This window comes from Pelobates fuscus, chromosome 8 (assembly GCF_036172605.1).
Source record: "Pelobates fuscus isolate aPelFus1 chromosome 8, aPelFus1.pri, whole genome shotgun sequence".
Lineage (NCBI taxonomy): Eukaryota > Metazoa > Chordata > Amphibia > Anura > Pelobatidae > Pelobates > Pelobates fuscus.
In genome coordinates this window covers 162,440,925-162,459,675 of record NC_086324.1, presented here as the reverse complement: position 1 = coordinate 162,459,675, position 18,751 = coordinate 162,440,925, and the positions used below count along the sequence as shown (strand labels likewise).

Here is an 18,751-nt window from a genome sequence, read left to right as displayed (position 1 = left end):
GTATGAAAGAAAACCCTGAATTTGTGTTTCTTCAACAGGCACCATAAGAGAATGACAGTGATAAACGGCAAGCTAGCGTTATTAATCAACTCCTTGCGTCGCTTTGGATCTCCAACAAGAATACATTGTAATCTCTAGCCAACCATTAAATAGGTCTGACTCGGCTGGGGAAAACCAGGAACGATACAGAAATCATAAATAGAATGTGGTTGATTAAAGTGAGGTTTATTATTAATGTAATACCAATAATTATTGCTTATGTAGACTTATGGTGACATATTGTACATTATTTCATATTTAGAACACAAAAGCATTTATGTGGTTAAATATGTTTTTCAAGGTTGAGATTGCCTGTCAGGGATCTCTAAAAGGTACAAGAGAATTCCGAAATGGTACGCACATGTCACATGACATGCGTTCCAGTGACGTCAGCTATGTGCCGACGTCGGCACAAGCGACGCAACCTGAAACGCAAGAGGTCTGAATTGGAATGCAGAGTGCGTTCACACATGCCGAACCCGGAAGTACAATGCTGGTGGACATAAAAGAACGCCAAACAGCACACAGACTGTAGCGGAGTAGTATTATCCACGGTATCTCTGTTGGCAGAAGGAATAAAGCAGGCAAAATCCAGGTAGCGTAGTTACAATCCCTTTCTCCCAAGAACTTTCTCTCAAGACGACACATAGCTTGGAGGTCAACTGAGGTTTTTAATCACAGGGCACAGTATTTATGTGGTTACAAATGTAAGGGTTTTCCCAAGTCACATTGCAGGGTTTGTCCAGTAGAGGACTACATGGGGGACTGAGTTTTACAGACAGAATACCCATCATACACTGCTGTACCAAGGAGATAATGAACCCAGAATGCATTGCTAATGGGATTATACCTTGGTACAGAGAAATACAGTTTTTACATTAAAATCCATAACCGACATAATATTCCTGCCAGGCAGCTATTTATTACATAGCTGGGACCTGGGCGCACAGTTAAGGGAACTTGCGCTCAGATCCCAGCACAAATAACCGAACGCGGTTCATTTTCCCATATCAGGACCACTTAGTTTCAAACGGTTGTGTTAACTGAGGGAATAAAAGTCCCGAAATCAGAAAACTCCTGAACGGCTCGGAAGTCCAAGGGCTTGTGTTGCCGAGTAGACGATTTTAGTTCCAGGCACTTGACGACAAAACCCCGCTGGCTTTCCGCGAACAAAGATGGCCACCGCCACGTGTTCGGTACACTAATGGCGGCCACCCGCAAAAGACCTCAATCAGCACAGATACATTGTTGCAAAGTACCTAATTGGAGACACACAACCTGCTATGGGTAGTCTCCCATTCGGTACTTTGCTTATTCCACGAACAATGCGGTAATTCACTGTTTGTGGATAACCAGGCTGAACACTAGCGGTATTCGTGTGCTGTAACACACGAATGCTGCATACATTGCACAATACGGTTAATAGCAAAACATATACAGTTCTGTTCTATAAGTGGCTAAATTTGCCACACAGACATTCTACACCGACTGAGGAAGCCCCTAGTACGGGGCGAAACACGTTTGACATTTTTGGACATTACAGCCAATTGGCAGGACTCCACTTAGGACTGATTGAGTCCCACCATTTATTTTTACTCATTGGAATAGTTTTTATTGATTTTAGCATCTTTTTTTTTTTTTGCTCAATTTTTAATTCCTGTTCTGGATTAATAAAGATATTTTATTAGAAAGAATACCTAGCCTGTGTATCTCTACCTCACCCATCTGGAGAAACCTACAAGGTACCTGAAAAAGGACGGGGACATCCTAATGAAAAGTCCCACTGCGCTACCCATGAGAGCCATATGTTACAATTTGTCTCCAGGCTGATTTCCATATCATCTACTGATCATATACACTATACTATTTTGTGTCTTTTTTTAGATACATCAAGACGTGTGATCCACCAATTATATGTAAGATACAGCACTTACTGTTGAGATTTTAGAAAAACTATATGGGATAAAAGAACAAAACAAAACAAAAAAATGTGAATAAAAGGTTAACCCCTTAGAGATGCTACAGGGTGCTATGCCATCCTACAAATGTTAGGACGGTATAGCACGCCATCATGATCGAGCCCTGCCTACAGCCTCTATACTTTCTCTCCTCACTGGATTTAATCGGGGGGTGGGAGGATTGTATGACAACCAAGACAGCCCACCTGCAGCCAATCCTGATAATTCGAGTCATGTGATCGCGATGACGCCGCGATCACATGACTGATCAGCTAGATTGCACCACTGCCTGTAGGGAGTACCTAGGTTGTCAGGCAGATCCCCCAACATATAATTCCTAAAATCACTTAATTATTTTAAAATAATAAATACACTCAATGAAATATATAATTTCATTCTAAATGCCTTTTGAACATATAAAATGTATATTAATATAAAAATACCCTTAGAATGAAAAATTTATATACAATATATATTTCTATGTATATTATTTTTTTACATAATTAAGTGATTTTAATTATATAGCAAGGAAACTGCCTGACAACCCAGGCAGAAAGTCCAAAGAATTTAATTTGCAAGCCCAATATTTGACTCTCTAAACTTTTCAAAGCCCTATTTCTCTTGAACACAATGATATATAATATGCTAAGTGTGAGTGCACTTAATACCAAAGAGGTAAATTATGGTTGGACAGACGTATAGCTCAAATTCCAGGTTTAGTTTTGTGTCAGAACTTTGACAATTGCCTCTGTCATTGAGGGGTTTATAAACTTTGAAAACTAGATAAAATAACTCATTAACATAGCACCAATATATTGGGCAGGGCTTTACGATATATAATCTACATCTAATACAGGCACTCCTCACTTACCGACAGAGTTCCGTTCCTATGACTCCATCATAAAACGATTTGGTTGGTAAGCAAGGATGCTTCACACCAGCGAGACAACCAAGTCCCACATGCGCTAGTGAGCAGGTCTATGTTCAGGTAAAGTCCCCTCGAATATAGACCAGCTCTCCAACATGGGGAATCCCTCTAATCTATGTTTGAAGGAATTCCCGAGACTCAGATACCGGGGATTCTCCGCATTAGAGAGCTTTTTATATGTCCAATCAGTCGTTAAACAGCTAAGTTAGGACTTCCTGTTTTAACCTTTTATTTATTTTCCCCAGCGTCGGGGACAGATGCCAATACTACTCCAATGACTTTATCAATGGTGATCTTGTTCGGATCCAATGCCAGTCATAGCAAAGCATTATGGCCTACAGAACATGGGCCGCAATCACCACACTCCATCAATTGCATGGAAGCATTAAATTCCATTAACAGAGTTCAGAATCACCACGCGGTGTGTGATGTCTCTGAACATGAAGACCTCCAAGTCATTTATTTTTATGGATTAGCCATTTGGCCTAAAACTTGATAGTTCTCCACAATTCTTAGCCTAGTAGATAAGTCCACATGAAGTAGAACATGGAATGCAACAATCCATTTAGTTCAATCTTCACTGACAAGATTGAACAGCTAAGGAAAGAATTCTCCCCTCCTTGCCTTTCTGTTTCTCAATCACACATAGATCATGCCTTTCCTACCCTTCAGACATTCTCCCCAGCTACTGACCAAGAGGTGGCTGCTCTTCTTTGCTCCTCTCGCCCCACCACTTGCCCGCTCGATCCTGTCCCATCTCACCTTAGCAGATCTCTCTCCACTTGTCTCGTGCCTTCTTTAACACACATCTTCAACTGCTCGCTCTCTTCTGGCATCGTCCCTGCTGACCTTAAACATGCCACTGTAGTACCTATACTAAAAAAACCATCCCTCGACCCATCCACCCTCTCTAACTACCGTCCCATATCCCTGCTCCCTTTTTCCTCAAAGCTTCTGGAAAGACTTGTCTTTACCCGTGTGTCTCATTTCCTCAATTCCAACTCTCTCCTTGACTCCCTTCAATCTGGCTTCCGCCCTCTCCACTCTACAGAGACTGCCCTTATCAAAGTCACTAACGACCTAATCGCAGCTAAATCCAAAGGCCACTACTCCATACTAATTCTTCTTGACCTCTCAGCGGCCTTTGACACCGTTGATCATGCTCTCCTTCTTCAAACTCTTCAATCGCTTGGTCTCTGTGACTGTCCTCTCGTGGTTTTCCTCTTATCTCTCCCAACGCTCATTCAGTGACTCCTTTTCTAATGATACCTCCTCCCCTCGCCCTGTCTCGGTTGGAGTCCCCCAAGGCTCCGTCATTGGTCCCCTTCTATTTTCTCTTTATACTGCCTCTCTTGGCAAACTTATTACCTCTTTTGGATTCCACTACCACCTGTACGCTGATGACACCCAGCTATATCTCTCCTCCCCGGACCTCTCCCCTGCCGTCCTGCAACGTGTCACTGCTTGCCTTTCTTCCATCTCTGACTGGATGTCCTCCCGCTTTCTGAAACTCAATCTCTCAAAAACTGAGCTCCTTGTCTTTCCTCCTCCTAATACTGATCCTCCTCTTTCACTCTCCCTTCAAGTTTGTGGTAACAACATCAGTCCATCCTTGCAAGCGCGCTGTCTTGGCGTCATACTTGACTCTAGTCTCACCTTTGAGCCTCACATCCAGCATGTTGCCAAATCCTGTAGATTCCATCTTAAAAACATAGCCCGCATCCGCCCCTTTCTTGCACCAGATACTAGCAAGGAGCTTGTCCATGCTCTAGTAATTTCCCGAATGGATTACTGTAACCCTCTCCTGATTGGTCTTCCCAAAAGCCGTACTGCACCCCTACAGTCCGTAATGAATGCTGCTGCTAGACTGATTTTCCTCTCTAGTCGTTTCTCTCACACCTCGCCCCTCTGCCAGTCCTTACATTGGCTTCCTGTATGCTATAGGAGTCAATTCAAGGTACTAACTCACACCTATAAAGCACTGAACAACTCTAGCCCCTCTTCTATCTCTTCACAGATCCATAGGTATGTCCCTTCTCGGTCTCTCCGCTCTGCCCGTGACCACCTCCTGTCCGTTGTCCGCACTCGTACGGCCAACTCGCGCTTGCAGGACTTCTCGCGGGCGGCTCCCTTCCTATGGAATAGCCTGCCTACCGCCATCAGACTCTCCCCTAGTCTTGCATCTTTTAAGAAGTGCCTTAAAACCCATCTCTTTAAAAAAGCTTATGGCCTCCAAGACTAACCAATACCTCACATACCTGTCTCTTGCCCTCTCCTAAAGGGCAGCCCACCTTATTTGATTGCAAATTCCTGTCCTAATGTGTTTTACACCCCACCTCCTATAGAATGTAAGCTCGATCGAGCAGGGTCCTCTTCAACCTATTGTTCCTGTAAGTTTATTTGTAATTGTCCTATTTATAGTTAAATCCCCTCTCATAATATTGTAAAGCGCTACGGAATCTGTTGGCGCTATATAAATTGCAATAATAATAATAATAATAATAATAATAGAATATTTATCTATTAGAATGAATGAGCTCTTAAATCCTTGGTGACAGGTGACATACACTAACTGCTATATTATGGGGTTTGCTAACCACTTATTCACAAGGTTTAAACAAATGGTTTAAATACTGGTCGAGGTGAAGCAGGGATCTGGCCCATTAATTTGTAAGATGACAGGTCATGTGCCTCCTGTTCAGGTAAACAGCCAAATGAAGGGCACAGATAATCTTTTAAAAGGAAACAGCTATTTACCTTCAAAATGACATTAAAAGGACTGGCATGACTCAGTAACTATCTGAAACTTACAGATCAAACTGGCAGTCACATGCATATCATCTTTATATAGTTATATTATATACATGCCAAATGATTGGGAGGATGAGATAGACATAGGTACAGCAAATATTTATGAATGGCATGTACGTCATCACCTTCCCCCTCTGCTGGCTATAATGTAAAGGGTGTCACGAGAAAGATCCAACTGTGCTATAAGCCCAATACACATTTTAGGGTTACACTAAATGAATGGTCAACATAACGGTGAATAAAAGACTATGGGTTTTATTTAGAAACATCCAAACTGTAGCACGTTAAAATATCAGAATGGCAGAATTTACGTTAAAATAGGCGATTTGATTAACTTAGTCACAGCTCGACTATTTTCACTTGCATTTTGCTATTCTGATTTAATTTCGCTTCAATTTAGAGTTCATAAAATAATCTGGGTTATAACATCTAGAAATGTTCAGAAGTTTAAGACGTCTTCTAACATAAAATGCATTAACCAGCAAACATGTATTAGACAAAGTGCTTCAGCCATTAATACAGTAAGCATTTAACCTGTATACAAAATTACCGTACTGCAAATGTTTAGGAGAATGGAGTTGCAGATTTTTTTTTATTGTAAATATTTTATTTTTAATTTTTTTTTTTAAGCAAGAATGTAACTCATAAGATAAGGATTTTAGTTCCATATTCGTTTGAATCGGACAAAATACTTTTATGGCTAGATGTTTGAGTCATGAACAATTACGGTATAACTTTAGCAGCTGTGTTGCAGTCAATGTTCTGCAAGTCTTGACCACATTAATCAAGATTTTGTGGCCTCTTGTTCAGAGTTCGGACTATTTCAAGTTACATTTTAGATCTCTAGATTGTCAACAACGAGGTACGGCCAGATTTTCCCAACCAGAATGTACGGCTCCATAAAGTGCTTAGCACAGTAAAAATAAACTAAGACAGCGAAACGCTGAATATGCCTGTTCTACAAAGTACACAAACACACACACGTGTTGAAAAGGATCAGTAATACGCGACTTAGAACTCATGTGGGTGGCTTGTATAGTCTAGGAAGGATGTATCTCAATATCTAGAAAATGTTAGACTAGGCCTGTAGCCTCCACACAGACAGTATAGTCTTCTACAGAGGGATCTACTCGTAGAGCAGAGTTGGTGGTTTCAGTGTCCCAAATAGATGGAGACTATGATTGCAGAGAAACAAAAAGTTATTGGACAAAAAGTTTTAGCACCGGTAGATGAGAGATAGCGGGCCTGAGCTGGGACACTGAATTGGGTGGTCATCATGGAATGCCAGAAAAATTGCAGTGCTTGAGAAGCAGGTCGTAAATAAGAAGGTTTGATCACAATGTGTCAATGTGACGTTTGGATCACCCGTAGTCCACTCCAAATATTTTTTTTTTTTTAAAACACTGTTGAAGATTGTCATTTATTTAATGTTCCATTGCGGTTAGAGCCATATCACATCACTAATTACCTGTGCTTAGATTTTAAATCCCCAAAATAAGGTTAAAAATATTTGCGATCTCTAACAGAATGTTGACTAGGTGAAATATGATGACACTGAAATAAACACACACACACACACACACACACACTAATAATTAAATGGTATACAAGTAAAAAATCTGTTTATAAAACATTGCTTCTATTGCGCTTATTTAAAACTTTATTTTTGTAACAGTTTAGCTAGGTTTTCTCTTTTAAGACGCTATAAAAAGAGTTCTATCCGTCGTAGTTTGCCGTTGTCTATGAATGTTACCGATGCCGGCAGGTAGTTTACCGACCAGGTACTTCATCAGCTAGTCTGAGTCTTCCTGTTAAATATTTGTTTTACAACATGGCATGTGTCCCAGGAATCCAATATCAATATAAAACGAGCCAGGAATCATGTACAACAGCTAAGTGAACTCTAAAGTAGCTTCACAATACTCGTATAGAAGGTTCTGTATGAAGAAGAGTTCTTGGTACGAAGGACGAAGGTTGAAAGAACCCTAAGATGGCATTATTTTCTCCTAACACATGCTTCACCTTTCTGTATCTTATTTCACATGATATATTCTGTTATGCACCAAAGACTTAGACAGAAATTTGCAATGGTGAAACCATTAACACAATTCCTTGATAAAGGCATTTGCCAAAACGTTGGGGCAAAGTTGAACATGCAAAGTCTCAGTTCTGTTACTGATGATAATTTTAGTCATAGTTTGACCTGTGTTGCTTTGTTTGTACTTTGCTTATTTCAGTCTTTATTGAACACTACAAGTACCATAACCACTACCACCTGATCTGGTGCCACGAGTGCCCTGGCACCTGCTCGGGTAAGTTTAACAAAGGTTTGATGACTTACTTTGGGATCACCAGGGCCCCCCTCCTCCCATTAGCACATTGCTACTCCCCTCACACTCCATTAGCATATTAATAACACTCTACTCCACAATATACACCCATAGACAGCATTAGCATATTATTACTCTCCCACTCAGTATTCATGCATTGTTACACCCCCACTCAGTGTTAGTGTATCGATACTCCCCCACCACTCAGTGTTAGTGTATCGATACTCCCCCACCACTCAGTGTTAGTGTATCGATACTCCCCCACCACTCAGTGTTAGTGTATCGATACTCCCCCACCACTCAGTGTTAGTGTATCGATACTCCCCCACCACTCAGTGTTAGTGTATCGATACTCCCCCACCACTCAGTGTTAGTGTATCGATACTCCCCCACCACTCAGTGTTAGTGTATCGATACTCCCCCACCACTCAGTGTTAGTGTATCGATACTCCCCCACCACTCAGTGTTAGTGTATCGATACTCCCCCACCACTCAGTGTTAGTGTATCGATACTCCCCCACCACTAAGTATTAGTGTATCGATACTCCCCCACCACTCAGTGTTAGTGTATCGATACTCCCTCACCACTCAGTGTTAGTGTATCGATACTCCCCCACCACTCAGTGTTAGTGTATCGATACTCCCCCACCACTCAGTGTTAGTGTATCGATACTCCCCCACCACTCAGTGTTAGTGTATCGATACTCCCCCACCACTCAGTGTTAGTGCATCGATACTCCCCCACCACTCAGTATTAGTGCATCGATACTCCCCACACTCAATATTAGTGTATCGATACTCCCCCACCACTCAATATTAGTGTATCGATACTCCCCACACTCAGTATTAGTGTATCGATACTCCCCACACTCAGTATTAGTGTATCGATACTCCCCACACTCAGTATTAGTGTATCGATACTCCCCACACTCAGTATTAGTGTATCGATACTCCCCACACTCAGTATTAGTGTATCGATACTCCCCACACTCAGTATTAGTGTATCGATACTCCCCACACTCAATATTAGTGTATCGATACTCCCCACACTCAGTATTAGTGTATCGATACTCCCCACACTCAGTATTAGTGTATCGATACTCCCCACACTCAGTATTAGTGTATCGATACTCCCCACACTCAGTATTAGTGTATCGATACTCCCCACACTCAGTATTAGTGTATCGATACTCCCCACACTCAGTATTAGTGTATCGATACTCCCCACACTCAGTATTAGTGTATCGATACTCCCCACACTCAGTATTAGTGTATCGATACTCCCCACACTCAGTATTAGTGTATCGATACTCCCCACACTCAGTATTAGTGTATCGATACTCCCCACACTCAGTATTAGTGTATCGATACTCCCCACACTCAGTATTAGTGTATCGATACTCCCCCACCACTCAGTATTAGTGTATCGATACTCCCCCACCACTCAGTATTAGTGTATCGATACTCCCCCACCACTCAGTATTAGTGTATCGATACTCCCCCACCACTCAGTATTAGTGTATCGATACTCCCCCACCACTCAGTATTAGTGTATTGATACTCCCCCCCCCACTCAGTATTAGTGTATCGATACTCCCCCACCACTCAGTGTTAGTGTATCGATACTCCCTACAGTATTAGTGTATCGATACTCCCCCACCACTCAGTATTAGTGTATCGATACTCCCCCCACTCAGTATTAGTGTATCGATACTCCCCCCACTCAGTATTAGTGTATCGATACTCCCCCCACTCAGTATTAGTGTATCGATACTCCCCCCACTCAGTATTAGTGTATCGATACTCCCCTCACTCAGTATTAGTGTATCGATACTCCCCCCACTCAGTATTAGTGTATTGATACTCCCCCCACTCAGTATTAGTGTATTGATACTCCCCCCACTCAGTATTAGTGTATTGATACAACCCCCCACTCAGTATTAGTGTATTGATACAACCCCCCACTCAGTATTAGTGTATTGATACAACCCCCCACTCAGTATTAGTGTATTGATACAACCCCCCACTCAGTATTAGTGTATTGATACAACCCCCCACTCAGTATTAGTGTATTGATACAACCCCCCACTCAGTATTAGTGTATTGATACAACCCCCCACTCAGTATTATTGTATTGATACAACCCCCCACTCAGTATTATTGTATTGATACAACCCCCCACTCAGTATTATTGTATTGATACTCCCCCCACTCAGTATTATTGTATTGATACTCCCCCCCACTCAGTATTATTGTATTGATACTCCCCCCCACTCAGTATTATTGTATTGATACTCCCCCCCACTCAGTATTAGTGTATTGATACTCCCCCCACTCAGTATTAGTGTATTGATACTCCCCCCACTCAGTATTAGTGTATTGATACTCCCCCCCACTCAGTATTAGTGTATTGATACTCCCCCCCACTCAGTATTAGTGTATTGATACTCCCCCCCACTCAGTATTAGTGTATTGATACTCCCCCCACTCAGTATTAGTGTATTGATACTCCCCCCCCATTCAGTATTAGGGTATTGATACTCCCCCCCCACTCAGTATTAGGGTATTGATACTCCCCCCACTCAGTATTAGGGTATTGATACTCCCCCCACTCAGTATTAGTGTATTGATACTCCCCCCACTCAGTATTAGTGTATTGATACTCCCCCCACTCAGTATTAGTGTATTGATACTCCCCCCACTCAGTATTAGTGTATTGATACTCCCCCCACCAAGTATTAGTGTATTGATACTCCCCCCACTCAGTATTAGTGTATTGATACTCCCCCCACTCAGTATTAGTGTATTGATACTCCCCCCACTCAGTATTAGTGTATTGATACTCCCCCCCCCCCCCCCCTCAGTATTAGGGTATTGATACTCCCCCCCACTCAGTATTAGGGTATTGATACTCCCCCCACTCAGTATTAGTGTATTGATACTCCCCACACTCAGTATTAGTGTATTGATACTCCCCACACTCAGTATTAGTGTATTAATACTCCCCCACTCAGTATGATCCCATTAATACCTGTGTGTGTGCAGTCAGGAAGTCCAGCAGTATATCTCTGTCTCTTTCTGTCTCTCTCTCTCTCTGTCATTCCTCCCAGCGTCTCCTGCACCCTGAGACAGCCAAGCAAGCCAAGCCCACTCACGTGCCCGCAGATACTGTCACTCACCATCACGCAGCTCCGCCCACTCATACGGACAACCCCCACACGATGTCATTCAGAGCTGTGAGCCACACCCCCCGGGTGGCAGCCAGGTACTCAGCGTTAGGATGTAAGGGGTCCGTTAGTTTATCCCAGGTGTCACTCAAAGGGGATAACTCCTCCCCTCGGGCGAAGACCGCTAATCCGCGCATGCCCACTAGGGCTAATAGCTAATACTGGGCCTTTATAGAAATTACAGATATTATTATTAATGGTTTATAATAATGCCTGGATCTTCACATAGTGTATAATAATAGCCCAATCCGGGCAAATACAGCTATCTCTGTCTATCTATAGCTTAGCCTTCATTGTAACATATTCAATAATAATATGATAAAATAATAGATACTAGCTGCAACTCTACTGACAGGAAACCATCACCCAGAAAGCTAACTGGTCCTTATTAACCTGCACCCCAAATATTAACCCTAGCCTGCACCCCAAATATTAACCCTAACCTGCACCTGAAATATTAACCCTAACCTGCACCCCAAATATTAACCCTAACCTGCACCCCAAATATTAACCCTAGCCTGCACCACAAATATTAACCCTAACCTGCACACCAAATATTAACCCTAGCCTGCACCCAAAATATTAACCCTAACCTGCACCCCAAATATTAACCCTAGCCTGCACCCCAAATATTAACCCTAACCTGCACCTCAAATATTAACCCTAACCTGCACCCCAAATATTAACCCTAACCTGCACCTCAAATATTAACCCTAACCTGCACCCCAAATATTAACCCTAGCCTTCACCACAAATATTAACCCTCACCTGGACACCAAATATTAACCCTAGCCTGCACCCCAAATATTAACCCTAACCTGCACCCCAAATATTAACCCTAGCCTGCACCCCAAATATTAACCCTAACCTGCACCTCAAATATTAACCCTAGCCTGCACCCCAAATATTAACCCTAACCTGCACCCCAAATATTAACCCTAGCCTGCACCCCAAATATTAACCCTAACCTGCACCCCAAATATTAACTATATCAACCCTAACCTGCACCCCAAATATTAACCCTAACCTGCACCTCAAATATTGACCATATTGACCGTAACCTGCACCCCAAATATTAACTATATTAACCCTAACCTACACCCCAAATATTGACCATATTAACCCTAACCTGCACCCCTACACTGGCCCTGATAACCGTAACCCTGCACCCCAACACGGATCGTCATTACTCTAACTTGCAACCCAACACTGACTATATTAACCTGCACCCCAACACTGACCGTCTTACCCTAACCCTGCACCCCAACACTGGCCATATTAACCCTAATCCAGCACCCCAACAATGACCATATTAACCCTAACCTACACCCCAAATATTGACCATATTAACCCTAACCTACACCCCAAATATTGACCATATTAACCCTAACCTGCACCCCAAATATTAACCATATTAACCCTAACCTACACCCCAAATATTAACCATATTGACCGTAACCTGCACCCCAAATATTAACCCTAACCTGCACCCCAAATATTAACCGTGACCTGCACCCCAAATATTAACCATATTAACCGTGGCCTGCACCCCAAATATTGACCATATTAACCCTAACCTGCACCCCAAATATTGACCATATTAACCCTAACCTGTACCCTAACATATTAACCCTAACCTGCACCCCTACACTGACCCTGATAACCGTAACCCTACACCCCTACACTGAGCCTGATAACCGTAACCCTGCACCCCAACACTGACCATTTTTACCCTAATCTGCACCCCAACACTGACCACATTAACCATAACCCTGCACCCCAACACTGACAGTCTTACCCTAACCTGCACCCCAACACTGACCATTAGTGATGTCCCGAACAGTTCACCGGGAACCGGTCGCCAGCGAACATAGCTTGTTCGTGGCGAACATAGCTTGTTCGTGGCGAACGCGGCGGGCGAACATATGCGATGATCGGTCCGCCCCCTATTCGTCATCATTGAGTAAACTTTGACCCTGTACCTCACAGTCAGCAGACACATTCCAGCCAATCAGCAGCAGACCATCCCTCCCAGACCCTCCCACCTCTATGACGAATACGAGGCGGACCGACCATCGCATATGTTCGCCCGCCACGTTCGCCACGAACAAGCTATGTTCGCCAGCGAACGCTTCCTGGCGAACTGTTCGGGACATCACTACTGACCATATTAACCCTTACCTACACCCCAGTACTGACCTGAAATATCAATGGATACAGAGCTATGGTGTTATCAGCTTGGCAGAGATTGAGAGAGAATATTAGTAGGGAAATAAGGGAAACATTAACTGGAGCAGCAAGGGAGGGAAGGTATTATTAGGGGCTGAATGGGAGAACTTATCAGGATATTTTAATTTGTCATCAGGTTAAGCATTCCAGTACCAGACCAGCAAGCCAAGTGCTGATTAGGGATACGGTTAGGGTTATGTGATGTGTCATACCCGAAGTGACACTCCATTGCCAAAAATAAATATAAAAAATCACTTTTTAGTAGAAAGAAAGCATGCATGAATTTACATGAATTTTAAGGGTTGTTCCAACCTCCATGACAACTTTTGCTTTTAGAAGATATTTGCAGTGAGTTGTTTTTTTTTTTCGGGGGGGGGGGGGGGGAGGGATTCTTATTCTTATTTATGTTATTGTTGTATTATTTATTTATTTATTTTATCTTTTCAAATGTTTTTTATTGGTAATACAGAAGCAGAGTACAAATACTGACGAGTAATATTCAGTTAGAAAAACAAGATATACAGGCAACAGCAGAACCATCCAAACTGGGGTTGGTCCCAAGTCTTCAGGTCTTTGGTCACTATTTGAATCAGAATGGGGAAGTTCAGTTCATAGAGACATGAACGTGAGTTGGGCAGTTGAACTCCCAGATATTTAATAGCTGAGGTGGCCTAGGAGAAGTTAAAGTGACTTTGAAGCATGACATTAGTCAGATGAGGTGTGTTGAGTGCCAATATCTCGCACTTAGTCAGATTAGCTTGGAAATTGGAGCGTATTTTGTAAAGATTAATTTCTTGTAGAATGTGTGGGAGTGTAGTTAATGGATCGGCGATAGTGAAAAGTAAGTCATCTGCAAAAACAGAATTTTGTATTCTTCCTCCTTAATGTGGAAGACTATAATCTGTTAGTTGTCCCTTATACTTTGCAAGAAATGTTAGAATACAATAACAAAAGGAGAGGTGAAAGGGGGCACCTCTGTCTTGTACCATTTGAGTTGGCTACTGGATGGGGGAGCTGTCCATTTATATGTAACCTAGCGTATGGAGTCAAGTACAGAACTTGTAGCCAACTCAACCAATGTGGATCCAACCCCATAATGTCTATGATAGTTAGAATCAGGGACCAGTCTACCCTGTCAAATGCCTTTTTGGCATCTATGGATAGGAGGATACTAGGTTGGTGAGAATGTTTGGCAGAGTAGATGAGGTTAACGAGTTTTGTGGTGTTATTTTATTCTTTTCTACTAGAGATGAACCCAGATTGATCAGTGGGGGACTAGTCCATGAAGTAGGGGACAGAGTCTTTTCCTTGTTTCGGTAACGGGGCAATAGTTGCTTCCAAAGATGAGGGGGGTAAAGAGGTTGAGTCCAGTAAAGAGTTAAAGGACTTTAGAAATGGGTTTGATAAAACAGCTGTAAATGTTTTACTATTTTGCTTTGAATCCATCGGGGACCGGATTCTAATCCATACTTCCACCTTGCTAAGCATACAATGCCTGCTACCCCTCCAATTCACCTTTAGGAACCTATCTATCCTAACTGGAGGCTCATGCCCTGCCTTGTCCCCTTGATTCAAGGGACGTGGTGTAGCTGATATGTAAATTACGGTAATAAAAAAATTGTAAAATGGGGGCAAGGTGGAAGTATGGATTAGACAACTTTGCCTGGAAATAATGATGTGCTTTTTGGTGATGTGTTTGTAAGGCAGGTGGACAACAGGGCTCTAAGCGATACTCTTAAGAGAATAAATACAGCAATCAACAAAAATGAAATACAGTAAAAGGTAAGGGGGGTGATGGTAAGGGATCAAATACCTTTTTTTTTTAGCTCCCTGGTGGCCATAATATCCGGTCTGCAGTTCCGCAGAGCTGCAGATCATATATATCACAAGATCCAGTCAGAGCGTTGCCGTGCTAACCCGCAGCAACGATTTGATTGGCCAGATCTCACGAGACACATGGTCTCTAGCTCTGCACATTGCGGAGCTGCAGACCTGTGTCTGCGATTGGCGCTCTCCGGCTGGGCAGACTGGAGGGGCCTCGCACCCGGCGGCATACTAAGCAAGCCGCTGGTCCCCCTCCTGGTGTCGGGTCCTTGGTCATTCTGCCCTAAGGCGGTATAGGCGACCGCTAGGCCCCAGGCAGCGCAAGGCCATAGGCGGCCGCCTATGCTGCCTAATTAGAGAGCTACCTTTGATCAAATGGTAGAGGTGGATAGGACTTCTTATAGTTGCTCGGATTGGTAAGTATACATGGAATAAAACAGAAGAGAATCCAATAGTGCACTGAGTCTAAAAATGGGATACGTACAACACTAAAAGTATGGTATCAAACTCACATCGAATGGAGCTACAACCAGCTCTAGCTAAAATAGCATGCAGTGGTATAAATCCACACTTCTGGATATACAGAAATATCAGCTGTCGTCCTTACTTACAGGGTGGTGGGCATGAAGACCATACAATAAAGGAAAACGCAAAATAGTGTTATCTATATAAATAAGTAGAAGGTAATAAAATAACCTTGTGGCGGAACCAGGCTCGTCACTGGGCATTAAAGAAGACTGATTGCCAGCCTCCTGCCATGTGACTTTGGCCCCTGGGATGTATTGCCCTTTAAGAAACTTATTTGGGCTTATTGGATTTTGAAACACTTTTTCTGCCCCTTTGAATACATGGGAAGGTGTGCCCCTCCCCCGTTTCCTGTCTATTGTTCTCCAGCAGGGCATTGTCCCAGGGACACTGCCAGACCAGTTGGAACTTGCTGTTTTGCCCCTCCTCTGTCTCCCATAAGCCCTTGCTATGGTTTAACCCCATGGCGATTTGACTGTGTTCGTGGGATCTGAGCGCTGTTTGGATATATTGAGCGCTCAGATCCAAGCTATCTGTGGGGGTTCTGTTCAGTATGATAGGAATTATGTATTTTTGTGTATTTTTGCTGTTGTTGTGAATAGAGACATTTTCTGTACCTGGAGATAGTTGGCTTACCACACCCAGTTAAGCCAATTATCTCCAGGATAGAGGACTCTGTGGAACTGGTTTTGGCTGGAAAGCCATGCTTCAGTGGTCACAAAGGACTTAGACCTAACTTTTAAACCAATGGAAGGAATTGTCTGATTTTTGAGTATGTTTGTATTTGGAGTATGCTGATTCTGAAAATGTGAATGTGATGTATACTTTTAAAGTTATGAATATTGTGTAAAACTGCATATTTTCCAGCCTGTAATAATTATGTTAGCTCATTGTGTTCAGTAATTGTATCACAGGCAGAGTGGAGGATTTCTGCTGGTATGAATGGGAGTGTTTAGCTGTGTTGTAATGTATTGATTGGTTTGTTCTTCAAAACCCTGTGGGCGGTACTGTGTTTGTAAAATGGGCATAAAAGCAGAGTGTTTGATTAAAAGCTTCTGTGACGAAGTGCCCTTCGCCACTTTGTCCTGGAGAGGCCTGCTTGCCTGCCTCCTCCCCTGCGACTGTGGCCCCTGGGAGATTGTACCCTCTTTAACCAGCATTTGGGCTTATGGACTTTTATTGGACTGTGTATGGTCCTTTAAGAACCGTCTGTGGGCACATTGTGACTTTGGTGAACAATGCCCCTTTAAGACTATGGCCCCTGGAAGATATTGCCTGTTAAAGACTATTTTAGCAGATTGGATTTTAAAAGACTCTTGCTGCCCCTTTAAATTGTATTGGAGCAGTTCTGCAACTTTAAAGTGGCACTTCGGATGCAGCCAAAGTGGCCGCCATTCGACAAAGAAACATGTGGCGGCGCCCATCTTTGTTCATTCGAACGAGGTCAGCGGTATGTGTAGCCAAATCCATGGAACTGAAATCGGCTACACATTTCAACGAACACCGCTGACCCTTACCTTCTCCTACACTCCGTTTTCAGCTGCAGAGACTAAGTCCCGTTCGGCAGTTTGAACTCACTGCTATACTAAGCTAAATGCACGAACGGCCCCGTTCGTGCATTCGAATGGGACTTGGTCATTTTTCTATGTAAAATAGACCAACCGCACAGCCCAAATCTATGGAACTGTTTTGGGCAGGAAAATGTGCTTGCGGTCGGTCATAAAGGACTCCCAGCTAACTTTATATCTACTGGATGGATTTGTCTTATTTTCGAGAGTGTTTATGTTTACAGTGTGCTGATTCTGAATATGAAGATTGGACATATATTTTTAAAGTTATAGTACCTGTATAAAAACTGTATTTTTCCTGCTTGTGATAATTATGTTAACCCATTGTGTACCATAATTATATCACAGGCAGAGGGGAGGATTTTGTGTATAATTGCTGGGAGTGTTTTCTGTAATGTACGTGTGTTATTGGTTGTTCTGTAAAACCCTGTGGGTGGTCCTATGTAGGGAAAACCTGCATAAAAGAAGGCCCTTTAGTGCCAAGTAAAACAGATCCTGTTTGACCCTCAATACGTAGCCTTGTCTCGTTATTGGAGGGAGCTGCTATAATCACACTGGGGATTGCTATGCTCTGCATTCTCCCCTGAGCTTGAATCACTGAGCTTGTTCCTGATATGCTCTCCTGGAAGGGGAGGGCCTTCCCACTCGGTCCTGCAGGACAGAAGCTGATCCAGGGTGGACGGAAGACGGTGAGGCTCCAGTTAAGCTACGGCGGTTGTGGAGTTTGCGGTGGTTGTGGTGTCCAGTGCGGTGCTTGTGGTCCTCGGCGCAAGCTAGGAAGCGTCTATTAACGGAAGGTTCCGTTACTGCTTCAGTTCTAATTCACACTCAATTTGGAGTGCCGTCTCTTATTGAGGGAATTTGCTACAAGGGATTGCTATGCTCGGCATACTCCCTTGCTATATTCACTGCTAAGCTCTTGTAAGAGCTTGTTCCAGTTTTTGCTCTCTGAAGGAGTCTACGGTGGTTATGGTGTCTGCTGGAGTGCTTGGAGCCCTCAGGAAGCGCTAGGAGCATCCTTTAACGAAGGTACTCAGTCGGGGTGCCAGGTGATCCGTTACAAACCTTACTCACAATTTTCAGATTTTCAGTTTCAACAGCTCTATATGTTCAGCTTTGGTGGTATGATCCCCACCTAGGATTCTTCGTATGGAAATCTGCAGGCGTAGAGTATCCAGAATGTCAGGTAAGTAAAATATATATTAAGATAAATAAAACAAGGGGGCGTGGCCGACTATGAAACCTACCAGACGTGTTCCAGAGAAGGTCCGTACCGGCACCGCAATAAAGACGTTTTTAACCAGCCGCACAT

The 18,751-nt window shown here is 43.0% G+C and overlaps 1 protein-coding gene across 2 annotated transcripts in view; it reads right to left on the bottom strand.

The window, feature by feature from the left end:
- The window catches only part of TBC1D24 (TBC1 domain family member 24), a 43,860-nt gene extending 32,649 nt beyond the window's left edge, over positions 1–11,211 (bottom strand). For both annotated transcript variants that reach the window (XM_063430587.1, XM_063430589.1), the window contains exon 1: positions 11,098–11,211. The gene's annotated coding sequence lies outside the window, so the exon portion shown is untranslated. The remainder of the gene's footprint in view (positions 1–11,097) is intronic.
- Between the last annotated feature and the right edge of the window lie 7,540 nt (positions 11,212–18,751).